Here is a 14,517-nt window from a genome sequence, read left to right on the forward strand (position 1 = left end):
ATTCGTTCGCCTTTCACGGGCAGTTTTACACCCCAAGGACAAGAGAAAACTCGGAAACTCTTGTCTATCCGTTTACCCTCTTTCTCCAGGCCCCTGACAGAGCGAGGTTACCTCCTTCTTCAGCCACTACGGCCGATTCTCTTTATTCATAACTTAAACAGTTACTGGTATTGAATCTCGAATCTAGAACGTTATGGTAAGTAGTCTAACACGTTACCCGTAGACTATGTACAGCGCCAAAACTGTAACCAAGTGAGGTGGCCATCCAAATTCAGGTTCTCCGTGATTTCCCTAAATTGCTCCAGGCAAATGCAGGATGGTTCCTTTGAAAGGGAACGGCTGTTTTCATTCTTCATCCTTGTCTTGTGTCTCCATTCTAATGACCTCGATGTCGGCTGGACGTTAAACAAAATCTTCCTTCCTTCCTTGGGAATTATACTGGCTTCTGCCGCGCCATTTTCCAAAAATGTGGAACAGTGCTTATTTTGCTCTCAGTTATGTTTCTGACAGGTGCACCTTTCACAAACGTTAACGAAGTTAAGAGACACACATGACGAGGCGACAGCATCATAAAACACGTTAATAGAATAATGGGTATCTCTTGCTAACTATTTTAAGTAGCATACATATACTATTTTCAGAGCTGGTCCCCAAATTATTAGCGTTGATCTACGTTCCTAACTTATGTTTTTGAGACTTCTATTTGAAAAGCAAGCATATATTTATATACATTATGTGATGTTTCTGAAAATCTATTTTTGTATTCAGTAACTAGCTGCGTACCAGCGTTGCCCTGACGAGTATTTATTCCAATTTTCTAGTAATCAAATTCCTCCTTCCACAGTCTTTCTGTCCACCATCCCCTCTCTCTGTCCTCCTCGTCTACCTTCATTCTCTGTCCATCTCCTCCTTCCCCTCTGTCTGTCAATCTGCAACTGTCGCCTTTGCCCATCTACCCTTCTCATCTGCCCATCTTCTACCTCCCTTCTAATTCCATCTGCTCCTCCCTCTCCTGTTGTTCATCTCCCGTTTCTGTGTCCGTCTCTTCCTCTCTCCTCCAACTGTCCAGCTCCTCCTCTTCCATTTTTCTGTCTTTTTCCTCCTCCACAACTCTTTCTACCCAGCTCTTCCTCTCCATGTCTCTATCGAGCTCTTCCTTTTTCCTTTCTCCTTCCATCTCCTTGCCTCTCATTTTCCTGTGTCTATTTCCTCCTTCCCCATCTCTGTCCTCGTCCTATCTGTGTGTATCTCCTCTTTCCCCTTTGCTATCTTTCCATCTCGATGTCCTCCCTTCTCTCTCCACGTTATCGCGCTCGTCCCAATAGGAGACTGGATGTTCTAACACCTGCAGTATTTGTTTCCATATTGTAACTTTTATGTGAACCAAATTTGATTGAAGTCAATACAAGAGTTAGAATGAGCTTTTAACTAGTGGCTTTGTCAGTATACGAACACGCCAAATTTATTTCAACCATATTTAACTAATTTCAGGAGTATTTATACACTTATTGCACCTAGCGAGTTTTGCGCAGCAGTTTCATTGTCATTCAGTTGACTGTTTATGGCGTTGAATCTCCACAATTGCGTGCTGTAGAATGATATTTTTGCAGATATATCCAGTGGTATATGCGCCTACTACCTGCGAAATGTGCTGTAAACAAGTTTGGTTATAACGAAGTAATAAATTAAAACGTCATGCACGATGTGCCAATTTGTCACGCGTCTCAGTATTTGACGCTATATCTCCTGAACCAAGAGTCGTACAATGATACATTTTGTAGGTACATTCAGCGGTATACGTGAATACTGTCTGCGAAAATTGTTGCGAATAGAGCTAGTAACAACGAAGCAATAAATTCAAATGTCTTGCTTGATGCGTAAGTTTGTATGGATTTCATACTTGACGCCATATCTCCTGAATCGAATGTCGCACAATGATGTAATTTTTCAGGTACATTCAGTGGTGTATATTTGAATACTGTAACGAATACAGTTAGTTATAAATAAGTAACAAATGAAAATGTCATCTTTTATGTGGCAGTTTTGCAGTATGAACAGGGAAGATGTAGTAACCGACAAACCATCGTTTCATCATTTTGTAGGGGTTGTCGAGCGAGAAAAATTTCTTTAAGGTTTCAAATTATGTCGAAAGTTCGTTGTAAGTTCCTAATTGCTCTCATTCTCAAATGCTGGATAGCTAAAGTATGGGCATCCTCTCATTCTGGGCTATAATACTTTTTCACCACCACCACCAACCCACCTCTTTGATAGCTGGGTGTTTCTTATCCCCACAGTATTCTTTCCAGACGGTAAACGATATGTGGACGATCGGTTCTAGGCGCTTTAGTCCAGAACCGCAATGATGCTACGGTCGCAAGTTCGAATCCTGCCTCGGGCATGGATGTATGGGATGTCCTTAGGTTAGCTAGGTTTACGTAGTTCTAAGTCTAGGGGATTGATGACCTGAGATGTTAAGTCCCATGGTTCTTAGAGCCACGTGCGATAGCGTTCTCGCTTCCCACGCCCGGGTTCCCGGGTTCGATTCCCGGCGGGGTCAGGGATTTTCTCTGCCTCGTGATGGCTGGGTGTTGTGTGCTGTCCTTAGGTTAGTTAGGTTTAAGTAGTTCTAAGTTCTAGGGGACTGATGACCATAGATGTTAAGTCCCATAGTGCTCAGAACCATTTTAAATCTTAGAGCCATTTGAACCATTTTGATACGTGTACCAAGTTTGGTTGAAATCGGTCTAGTGGTTTAGGAGGAGATGTGGAACATACATACATACGTACATTCATTTTTATAATTTATATGGATTTCTATTCGTTTCAAAATTATTATTTTTTTTTTAATTTTGAGCGATGACAGCGACTGGTAACTGCCCTATGGTTCCCGCCAAGATAAATTCTATGGCCCTGCACAGCCAACAAAACGCAGCCACTGTGCATGTGCCGAGGGCGCCAGAATGTAACGCGGTTTTTACACGGCGCCAGACACTGGCGTGGTGCCGTCCATTTGCTGCCCGACGCATCCTTCCGCTGTCTGAGCCGCAGACAGCGGGCAGGCGGGCGGACAGACAGACAAACCATACGCCGAGTGGAGCTCTCCTTATTCTGACAGGCAACCAGCACACGCCAGCGTCTGGTTGTGTTTCCCCTCAGAACGAAGTGCACGCGCCGTAGAACTCCATGAAGTAGCAGTCTTTCTGCCTGTCTGATAACTCTTTGATATCAGTGGGATATTATCGTTTTGGTCGTGAAGTACAGCGTTTTTACCATGTATAGATTTTTATCGAGGGAGCAGCCCTGTCGTTCGTGTAAAGCTTTTTTCTTATTCTTTTTTTATTTTATTTTTCTGTTTACAATGGTATTGACCAACTAGGATCACATTAACAACTTCAGTTCCTCTTCTTTCTTTGTCGTTGTTTCCTATTTTTCCAGTATTCCCTCATTTTCTCCCCATGAAGTCTCTTCCTTTCTTCTGTCCATGTTGTTCCCGATTTTTTATTTTTTCTGCTTTGAAAGCCTTCCAAATTTAGTATTTTGTTTTTAAAACGGTTTCTTTCTGCTATTTATGATTCTTTGATGTTGTTTCTTTCAAGATCTTTTCTTACTTCTGTAATCCATGCTATTGTCGATTTCTTCTTCCAGAAATATAGGAGTATTTGTTTTGTTAGTCTATTTCCATCCATTCGGTAGAGATGTCCAAAAAAGGTTAATCAGTTGGTAGAGAACTTGCCCGCGAAAGGCAAAGGTCCCAAGTTCGAGTCTCGGTTTGGCACACAGTTTTAATCTGCCAACAAGTTTCATATCAGCGCACACTCCGCTGCAGAGTGAAAATCTCATTGAAGGTTAATCTTCGTTTGGCCATTACTTCAGATATTTTCTGTATATTTTTGTAGATCTCCTCATTACTTCTTATTTTCCAACCATCTGCAGATGTCATTGCACCCATTATTTTTCTAATAAGCCTTCATTCCAGTACCTCTAGTTAGTCCATCTTATAGTTCATCGTTAGGCATTAAGATCCATATAAACATTCTGATCGTACCACTGTGTTGTAGTGTTTTAGTTTTGTTTTTCTAGATATACATTTTTTGTTGTAAGTATTTTTGGTCAAACCACATGCTCTTTCCAGTTTGTTAACTCTTACAATTGCAGATTTTTCTAGTCCATTCTGTTGTATAGTTTCTCCAAGATATTTAATTTATTTACTCGCTCTATTTTACGTGTTTCTATGTATTTTGGTGCATATTTTATATTTGTCATGAATTTTGTTTTTTCAGCTGAAATTTTGAGACCAGTTCTGTTCGCAAATTTTTCCAGGATGTTTATTTGAGTAACTGCCTCTGTCAGGTTTTCTGAAAGTATTGCGAAATCTTTTTATTTATTGATTTATTTTTTAAAGCAATCTTTCCCATAATTACATACACTTTAGATGGTTACTTGCTTTTCCTGAATGTCAGTCAAGAATTTTAATGATTTAGGTGGAATCAGCACATCCAACACGTGTATAAATGCGAGAGGCGTTCAATAAGCAATGCAACACATTTCTTTTTTTATGAAAGTAGGTTGATTTTATTCACGATTCCAGTTTTCATTGTTGTTCCCCGCTGTTTTGGCTACAATACCCTATTTTTCGACATAATCTCTGTTCGATGCGGCAGCCTTATGCCACATTACTGGGAGGGCACCTTTACGCGTATGGTACCACTTTACTGGTCGATGTCGGAGTCAAAGTCTTGCTGCATCAGTAACATCCCTACCAGCCACGTACTACTTCCAGTGGAGTGCGTCCTTCACTGCTCTTTATAGGCTTCCGTTAGGCGGCAGGGAACCCAGCGCGCACACAATTTGGAGTAGCCCAACTGGTGGACGAGCGAGTCAGCACTACCAACAGACACGCCCAGTTGGGTAGCAAGATGTCTGATTGTGATCCGTCGATCACCTCAAATGAGAGTGTCCGCACGTTCCAACTTTGCAGGTCTCACCAGTGTGTGCGGCCAGTGGATGCGTTGAAGATCAGATAGGTTTGCGCGACCTTGTTGTGATGATAGCAGACTCCTCGCTCAATGACTCACTGTTCACTGCCACATCTCCATAGACATTCTGCAAGCGCCTATCTGTATCTGCAATGATATGGTTTTCCGCCAGAGGAAACTCATTGACAGTTCCGTGCTTGGAACGCAACTTCGTTAGACGAGCCAGTTTGAATGCTACATATTGCGCCGCCTCCCATCGGAACTTCATTTAACTATAGGAGATGAAACGGGAATATTCGACGATTTCCCACAACAAATTCCACATTTTTTCAACCGAAATTGGCTAGGAAAAATGTTTTGCATTAGTTATTGAACACCTGTGGTACTTTTTATCTACAGCAACACAAAGAGACTGAATTCTATTTTAGATACCCGAAGCCTAAAATACGATTTTATCCCCAAATAAAAAATTTTTTTTTACTATAAGATCCAGTACGAACAAAAACATTAGTGAGCAGCCAGTACTGGAACAGGTCTCCCATTGTACTTGCCTGGGATGTGATACCAAATTCGAGTATGACAACGATGTAGAAAAGGAAGTAGCATAATTCGGAAACATAGGTGGAACAATAAGTAGGTATCTTAGCAACAAGGCACAAAGAAGTTTCATTAAGTAACGGCCATCCTCACACTACTTTTTGTGACTGGTGAGTCGTTCACAATCAAGATAGTAAGCTCAAAGCAGCCGAAATAAGATTTATTTTGATCGTCAAAAGCTGTACTAGAGTAGAACGATTAAAAAAGACAGCGATATTAGGAAAGAATTAAAGATGCTTAACATAAGAAATAAAATTGCAGACAATAGAAAAGGAAGTAGGTTGAACTTCTGGAGAGACTGCATGATTGCAGACTACCATAGAAAGTAAGAAATTTTAATCTGGTAGAACAAATAAACCTGGAAAGGTCAAACGAGAGGTGGGCACACAAGAAACAAAGACCTGATACTTGAAGTACAGAAGAAGAAGAAGAAGAAGAAGAAGCTTGACCCAATGGTAAAGAAATCACCACCACTGAATAACACGTGAGGTATCTAATGCAGCATTTGTGTCATATAACTCCTAACAAAAATTTCTCGTTGCAGTGACTCCTTCATTTATTCAGTTTTATGCTTGTTTATTTATTTGTAATTTACGCACGCAGTACATCAGCAAAGTTATTACAGTAAATAACCAACTTATGATATGAAATTGAATTGGGGGCAGTGAATTAGGGAGAAGAGGCATTTGTGGCACAACATGACTAGAAGAAGGGATTAGTTGGTACGACAAATTCTGAGGCATCAAGGCATCACCAAATTAGTATTAGAGGAAGGCATGGATGGTAAAAGTCATGGAGGGAGACCAAGAGATGAATACACTAAGCAGATTCAGAAGGATACAGGTTGCGGTAGTTACTCGAAGACGAAGAACCTTGCACAGAATAGAGTAGCATGGAAAGCTGCATCAAACCAGTCTCTGGACTGAAGATCACAACAACAACAATATGACATTTGCTTCTCATATATAATATACAATTTTTTGTGATTACTTCCTGTAGTGAAACCCTACTGACATTGTTGTTGTCGTTATTATTGTTGTTCTTCTTGACTTTAGTCGTAAAACTGGTTTCAACAGATCACCACGCCTGTCTATCCTTTGCAAGGCCCCCCATATTTGCATGGCTATTGCAAGATACAAAGAGTTGGAAAATTACTGTAGGCTACCGTAAGTAAGCATGGATTAGGCAGTCTTCCTGGTACATTTGGTCAATTAAGATCCCATCCCCATGAGCTGTTGTTAGACGTCTTGAATATCAACCTTACGTTATCTCATGATGATCGCTTTTTTATGGATGCCATCAGTGTCTTACTAGATCCCACTAAAAACCGGAAGCGCTGAATCGTATGGAAACTAAGTGACGATATATAAAAGTCGACGTAGCTTACGGAGTATTTTTCTCCTACATAGTTCTGTTACTTAAAAATAAACTAAAAAAAAGGATCTAAAATTGTCGGTGTATAATACAGGTTTATTCGAATTTGTTGATTTGTAACGTGAAACATGGGAATGCTGTACCAAAATAAAGAAAATAACAACAACACAGCTTTCTCACATAGCGCTAGAAAATGCAATTTCCTAAAAAAAAGTCAAACATCGCTTGATTACTTCGTCGAACTTATATAAAACATGTTTTTGTTATTCATAGACAAGTCCCGCCTTTATCAATAACAACAGCCTTTGATAATGATGAATTTCCTAATGAATACAAAATAACTACAATAATTCTATATAGTTTTATGTGTGTGCGTACCGTGCATTTGTTACTTGCATCAGAAGTAACTCCTTTGTTTACGTAAAAGCTCAGTAGTTATGTTATCACCTAATTTTTGTCACTTATAAAACGAAATTTATATTCTGTACGGGTATAAGAGACATAATAGACTAACACTGAATAATATGTTGTTTCAAGTATGTGCAAAACAAAAAACCTAACAAATAAAAACAAAGAGAAGTTGTCGGTTCTCAGTTTCTCTCTTACACATTTATTTACGTTTCCATCCCTACCAATGCTACCGATACTACCCGTAATCCTACTATTTACTATGTCATTTACGTAGTGTGCCAGAAGTACCGAACCATAGTCTTGCTAGAGCGCAACTCTAAACCTGCATAGTTTTGAATCTTCATTCGGTAATCAATTCACGATCTTCCTCAACAATTTTTTACTCCCCACTATTTCTCCCTATTATTCCTCATTATTCCCTATTTTTATTCCTATTATTGTTACCTATTATTCCCTATTGTTCCCTTCTTTTTGTCAGGTTGCGCCATTAATATCTTCTCTCCCCAGTGTGATTTAGTAGCTCTCCATTAGTTATTGATCTGCCGATCTAATCTTTAGCATTCTCTTGTAGCGCCAAATGTCGAAGGCTCGTTATTCCCTTTTAGTTTGAACTGTTTATCGTCGACATTTCAGATCAGTACGTACAATGTTGTAATTCACATAAATACCTTCGTAAACACCTGCCAGACGTCTAAAACTGTATTCGATGTTAACACATTTCTCTTTTCTGCACTTCTTGCTATTCCCAATCTGTATTTTACATCCTGTCTAGTTTGAACATCGTCAGTCATTTTGTTACCTAAATGAAAAAAACTCATCACCAACTTTTAGTATCTCATTTCTTAATCTAATTCTGCCAGCATCGGGTGATTTGACTTCATTCCATCCCATTACCCATGTTTTACGTTTTTTATGTACATCTGATAGCCTCTGCGTTCTCTGACAGAATTACAATGTCATAAGCAAACCGCAAAGAATTTATTGCTTCACTCTGAACATTAATTTCTGTTCAGAATTTCCTCTCAAATTCCTTTACTTCTTACTCAATGTACAGAATGAATAACATCTAGCAGTGGCTACATCTTCTCAATTGTTAATTCCCTTCAAGTCTTATAACTGCAGTACGGTTTCTGTACGTGTTGCAGATAACTTTCCACTCCCTGCCTTTTATCTTTGCTACCTGAAGCATACCAAAGAGTATTTTTCAGTCAGTATTGTCAAACGTTTCCTCTAAACATAAAAATGTTATAATCATAGGTTTGTAGCTCCGCAGTCAATCGTCGAAGATTAAGTTGTACGGTCAGTACAACCTCACGTGTTTCTAAGTTTCCCCGGAGACCAAATTTTGCGCCCGAGGTCAACATTTACGTTTTTCCATCCTTACGTAAATATCCTGTGAAAATATTTTGGGAACATGACTTACTAAGCTGATGACATATTAACAGTTGTCAACAGCAGTCTTCTTTGGAATAGTAATTGTTAAATTCGTCTTGAAGTCTGAGGGTATTTTGCCTGTCTGACATAGCTTTCACACATGATGGAAGGATGTCAATAATTCAGAGGGAATGATGTCTGCTCAGGGAACGTGTTTTAACTCAGGGTCTTTGAGTTCTTTGCAAAACTTCTCGCAGAATCGTATCGTCCTTCTCCTCTTCATTTACTTCATCTTCTCTTACTGTTATAGTGCCTTCAATTTGTTTTCCCCTATATAGACTATTTGTGTGTTCCTTCCGATTTCAGCTATCCCTTCTTTGCTTAGTATGGGCTTACCATGTGATCTCTTAATATTCATACACATGCTTTTCTCTCCAAAATTTTCTTAAATTTCCCTATCCGCTGCATCTATCTTTCCCGTAATCAAGTATGGTTCCAAAGATTTTTTATATATCCATTTTGCTTTGGCAGTTTCTTGTCACTGCTATTTCTATATGTCCGTATTCACTTTTGAATGCCTTATTTACTGCATTTTTAAATTTTCTCATTTCATTAATTACAACGGACCATCAAAAAGTTTCTGTTTCAGGATGTTGTTGCAGCTTATATGAAACGTAGCGTTTCTCCGATGAGGGTATATAAGCTCCGGCATGTAGGTTAGGGATTAGTGTAGCATTCATCCGTGCGGTAAATGCGGAAAGATGAACTAGAGCGACATTATTACCAAAAGTGTCCAAACAGAAGCAGCGTGCTGTACTGTTTTCTTGCCTGCAGAAGGACAAATACTGGTGGACAACCATGGGAGAATGAAGAGTGGTCGTGGGGCAGCGTATCTTTCGAAAACAACCATTGTGGTATGGTGGGCCGCTTCATGACAACGCGCGTCCTCATATACCATCTGTCGTAACGCCGAAGTTCCGCCAACTCAAGTGGGAGATACCCGAGCACGCGCCCTGATATCACACCATGCGGATATCACATCTGCGCCTACATATACTCACATACTCCACAAGCGACAGTACGTGCCTCGTAAAGGTGCCCTGCTCCATTATTACCCACTTCCTTTTCTCCATTCGCAAATAGAACGAGGGAAAAACGACTGTCTACAGGGTGATCCATTGATCGTGACCAGGCCAAACATCTCACGAAATAAGCGTCAAACGAAAAAACTACAAAGAACGAAACTTGTCTAGCTTGAAGCGGGAGACCAGATGGCGCTATGGCTAGCCCGCTACATGGCGCTGCCAGAGGTCAAATGGATATCAACTGCGTGTTTTAAAAATAGGAACCTCCATTTTTATTACATATTCGTGTAGTACGTAAAGAAATATGAATGTTTTAGTTGGACCAGTTTTTTCGCCTTGTGACAGATGGCGCTGTAATAGTCGCAAACATATGGCTCACAATTTTAGACGAACAGTTGGTAACAGGTAGGTTCTTTAAATTAAAATACAGAACGTAGGTACGTTTGAACATTTTATTTCGGTTGTTCCAATGTGATACATGTGCCTTTGTGAACTTATTATTTCTGAGAACGCATGCTGTTACAGAGTGATTACTTGTAAATACCACATTAATGCAATAAATGCTCAAAATGATGTCCGTCAACCTCAATGCATTTGGCAATACTTGTAACGACATTCCTCTCAGCAGTGAGTAGTTCGCATTCAGAAATGTTCGCACATGCACTGACAATGCGCTGACTCATGTTGTCAGGCGTTGTCGGTGGATCACGATAGCAATCCTTCAACTTCGCCACAGAAAGAAATCCGGGGACGTCAGATCCGCTGAACGTGCGTGCCACGGTATGGTGCTTCGACGACCAATCCACCTGTCATGAAATATGCTACAATAACACTTCAACCAAACGCGAGCTATGTGCCAGACATCCACCGTGTTGGAAGTACATCGCCATTCTGTCATGCAGTGAAACATCTTGTAGTAACACCAGTAGAACGTTACATAGGAAATCAGCATACATTGCACCATTTAGATTGCTATCGAAAAAATGGGGGCCAATTATCCTTCCTCCCATAATTCCCTCCATACATTAACCCGCCAAGGTCGCTGATGTTCCACTTGTCGCAGCCATCGTGGATTTTCCGTTGCCCAGTAGTGCATATTATGCCGGTTTACGTTACCGCTGTTGGTGAATGACACTTCGTCGCTAAATAGAACGCGTGCAAAAAATGTGTCATCGTCCCGTAATTTCTCTTGTGTCCAGTGGCAGAACTGTACACGACGTTCAAAGTCGTCACCATGCAATTCCTGGTGCATAGAAATATGGTACGGGTGCAATCGATGTTGATGTATCACTCTCAACACCGACGTTTTTGAGATTCCCGATTGTCGCGCAGTTCGTCTGCTACTGATGTGCGGATTATCCGCGCCACCTACTTGGGCATCATTTGTTGCAGGTCGTGGTTGACGTTTCACATGTGGATGAACACTTCCTACTTCCTTAAATAACGTTACTATCTAGCGAACGGTCCGGACTCTTGGATGATATCGTCCAGGATACTGAGCAGCATACACAGCACACGCCCGTTGGGCATTTTGATCACAATAGCCATACATCAACAAGATATCGACCTTTTCCGTAATTGGTAAACGGTCCATTTTAACACGGGTAATGTCTCACGAAGCAAATACTGTCCGCACTGGCGGAATGCTACGTGATACCACGTACTTATACGTTTGTGACTATTAGCGCGCCATCTATCACAAAGCGAATAAAGTGGTCCAACTAAAAACGTTCATGTTTTTTTACGTACTACACGAATATGTAATAAAAAATGGGGGTTCCTATTTTAAAAAACGCAGTTGATATCCGTTTGACCTATGGCAACGCCATCTAGCGGGCCAACCATAGCGCCATCTGTCTTCCCCCTTCTAGCTAGACGAGTTTCGTTCTTTGTAGTTTTTTCGTTTCATGCTTATTTCGTGAGATATTTGGTTAGGTCACTATGTATATGCCTACGTATCAGCCTAATATCTCGTATCTTATCTTCGTGGTCCTCACTCGAAACGTATGTTGGCACCAGTAGTATCGTTCTGCAGTCAGTTTTAAGTACCAGTTTTCTAAATTTTCTCAATAGTGTTCCTCAAAAGAACGTCGCCTTGCCTCCAGGGATTCCCATTCGAGTTCCCTAAGAATCTCCGTAGCTCTTGCGTGTCACTCGAACCTAGCCGTAACAAATCTAGCAGTCCACCCTTGAATTGCTTCGATGGAATGCCTTTGGTCTCTTAAAAATGCGTCTGAATGGTCGATGGGGTCCTATCGGCTGAGGGTGTGTAGCAAGCATTTTCGCACTTTTTTACGCAGCAGGGCACGGTGTTTTACCAAACCTAAAGCCTCGTTGTGACGATTGCTTCAACGCTCACGCCTATTTTGCCCGACTGTCATACCGATTCTGAATCGTAAGGCCTTCTACCATGCGTTATTCAAGCATTTGTATTTTTGCCTGTTCGATTCGCTGCTGGCTGCACTATTTCATTTCTCATGGCAACTCACTCGTCTTCTAAAGTGTTCCTTATTTCTGTTGGAAACGTTGCCTAATGCTTCCTTAGAATCTCTCAACAATATCTGTCTCCTGTCTCCTGAGATTCCAAACTTTCAGAATGTTATTCTTGAGCCGTGCCGGCTTTCATCCTATCGATTAAGATCCTGAGCTAGTACCCCTTCTGTGCTCGTAATACGGTAGCGAGGTGAGGCGCACGAGAGAGGTGATCGACCGACCGAACGTGCGGTTTGAGGGTCAGTTAGTAAAAGCATGTGGTTGGTAGTGGACACAAGAGGCAATCTCCGCAGCGAATACTGGCGCAATGAAAACGTCTATTCGGGTCGACAATGGCCGTTTTGGGGACGTTTTAGGATGGACTGCATAGCGGTCGTTAGCCGATACACGTTATTAGGTGGGACCTGCCTTTCAATTGCTGCTGGACACGGACTTAAGCTGACGTAATAAGGTGATATCATTGTATTTGTGTCATTCGTTGGAGGCACGTTTTCTGCCGTCCGCGTTGCAAATGTGATGCACCTGAGACAGATTATGGGTTGATTCTCAAACACGAAACTCTGTCCACAAATTGTCTTGTGGTTCGCCGCTATGAAACTTGGGTGCCATTTTGACTGTAGTAATTCGTGTTGGCAGCTGATTGGAATCGATATTTACAATTTAAACCTTGGAGCTTACTGTGTATTATTTCTTAATCTTAGCGTTTAATCTGTGTCAGAAATTTGTGGTCATTCCACCAGATCTTTCTGCGGAGTCTTGAATGTTTGGGTCCTTCAAGGACGTGTAATTATTTTAAAGCTAATTTATAATTTCATGCTTTTCCTTTAGGTCTTCTTATTGCTTGTTTTAGATAAACTATGTGATCAAAAGTATCCGGACACCCCCAAAAATCGTACGTTTTTTATATTAGGTGCATTGTGGTGCCACCTACTGCCAGCTACTCCATATCAGCGACCTCATTAGGCATTAGACATCGTGAGGGAGCAGAATGGGGCGCTCCACGGAGCTCACGGTCTTCGAACGTGATCAGGTGATTGGGTGTCACTTGTGCCATACGTCTGTACGCGAGATTTTCACACTCCTAATCATTCCTAGATCCACTGTTTCCGATGTGATAGTGAAGTGGAAACGTGAAGGGACAGGTACAGCATAAAAGCGTACAGAACAAAAGGGAACAGGCCAACCTCGTCTGTTGACTGACAAAAACCGCCGACAGTTGAAGAGGGTCGTAATGTGTAATAGGCAGTCATCTATCCAGACCATCACACAGAAATTCCAAACTGCATCAGTTTACACTGAAAGTACTTTGAAAGTTAGGCAGGAGGTGAGAAAACTTGGATTTCATAGTCGTGCGGCTGCTCATAAGCCACACATCACGCCAGTAAATTCCAAACGACACCTCGCTTGGTGTAAGGAGCTTAAACATTGGACGATTGAACAGTGGAAATACGTTGTGTGGAGTGACGAATCACGGTACACAGTGTGGCGATCCGATGGCAGGATATGGGTATGGCGAATACCAGGTGAACGTCATCTGCCAGCGTGTGCAGTGCAACAGTAAAATTCGGAGGCGGCGGTGTTATGCTGTGGTCGTGTTTTTCATTGAGAGAGCTTGCATCCATTGTTGTTCTGCGTGGCACTATCACAGAATAGGCCTACATTGATGTTTTAAGCACCTTACCTTCTTGCTTCCCACTGTTGAATAGCAATTCGGGGATGGCGATTGTATCATTCAATACCTATTCATAATGCACGGTCCGTGCCGGAGTGGCTACACGACAGTAACATCCCTGTAATGGACTGACCTGCACAGAGTCCTGACCTGAATCCTACAGAACACTTTTGGGATATTTTGGAATGCCGATTTCGTGCCAGGCCTCACCGACCGACATCGATACCTCTCCTCAGTGCAGCACTCCGTGAAGAATGGGTTGGCATTCCCCAAGAAAACTTCCAGCACCTGATTGAACGTACGCTTGCGAGAGTGCAAGCTGTCATAAAGGCTAAGGGTGCGCCAACACCATATTGAATTCCAACGTTACCAAGGGAAGGTGCCACAAACTTGTCAGTCATTTTCAGCCAGGTATCCGGATACTTTTGATCACATAGTGTACCTGGTGTTTGAGTGTGATTCGGCAGTGACAATTTGTTTAACGTGCTTTGGTGCTAATTTGTATGTTTTTTTTATCTAATATTGTTCTAAGTGC

Source organism: Schistocerca americana, chromosome 6 (assembly GCF_021461395.2).
Source record: "Schistocerca americana isolate TAMUIC-IGC-003095 chromosome 6, iqSchAmer2.1, whole genome shotgun sequence".
In the NCBI taxonomy this organism is placed as follows: domain Eukaryota; kingdom Metazoa; phylum Arthropoda; class Insecta; order Orthoptera; family Acrididae; genus Schistocerca; species Schistocerca americana.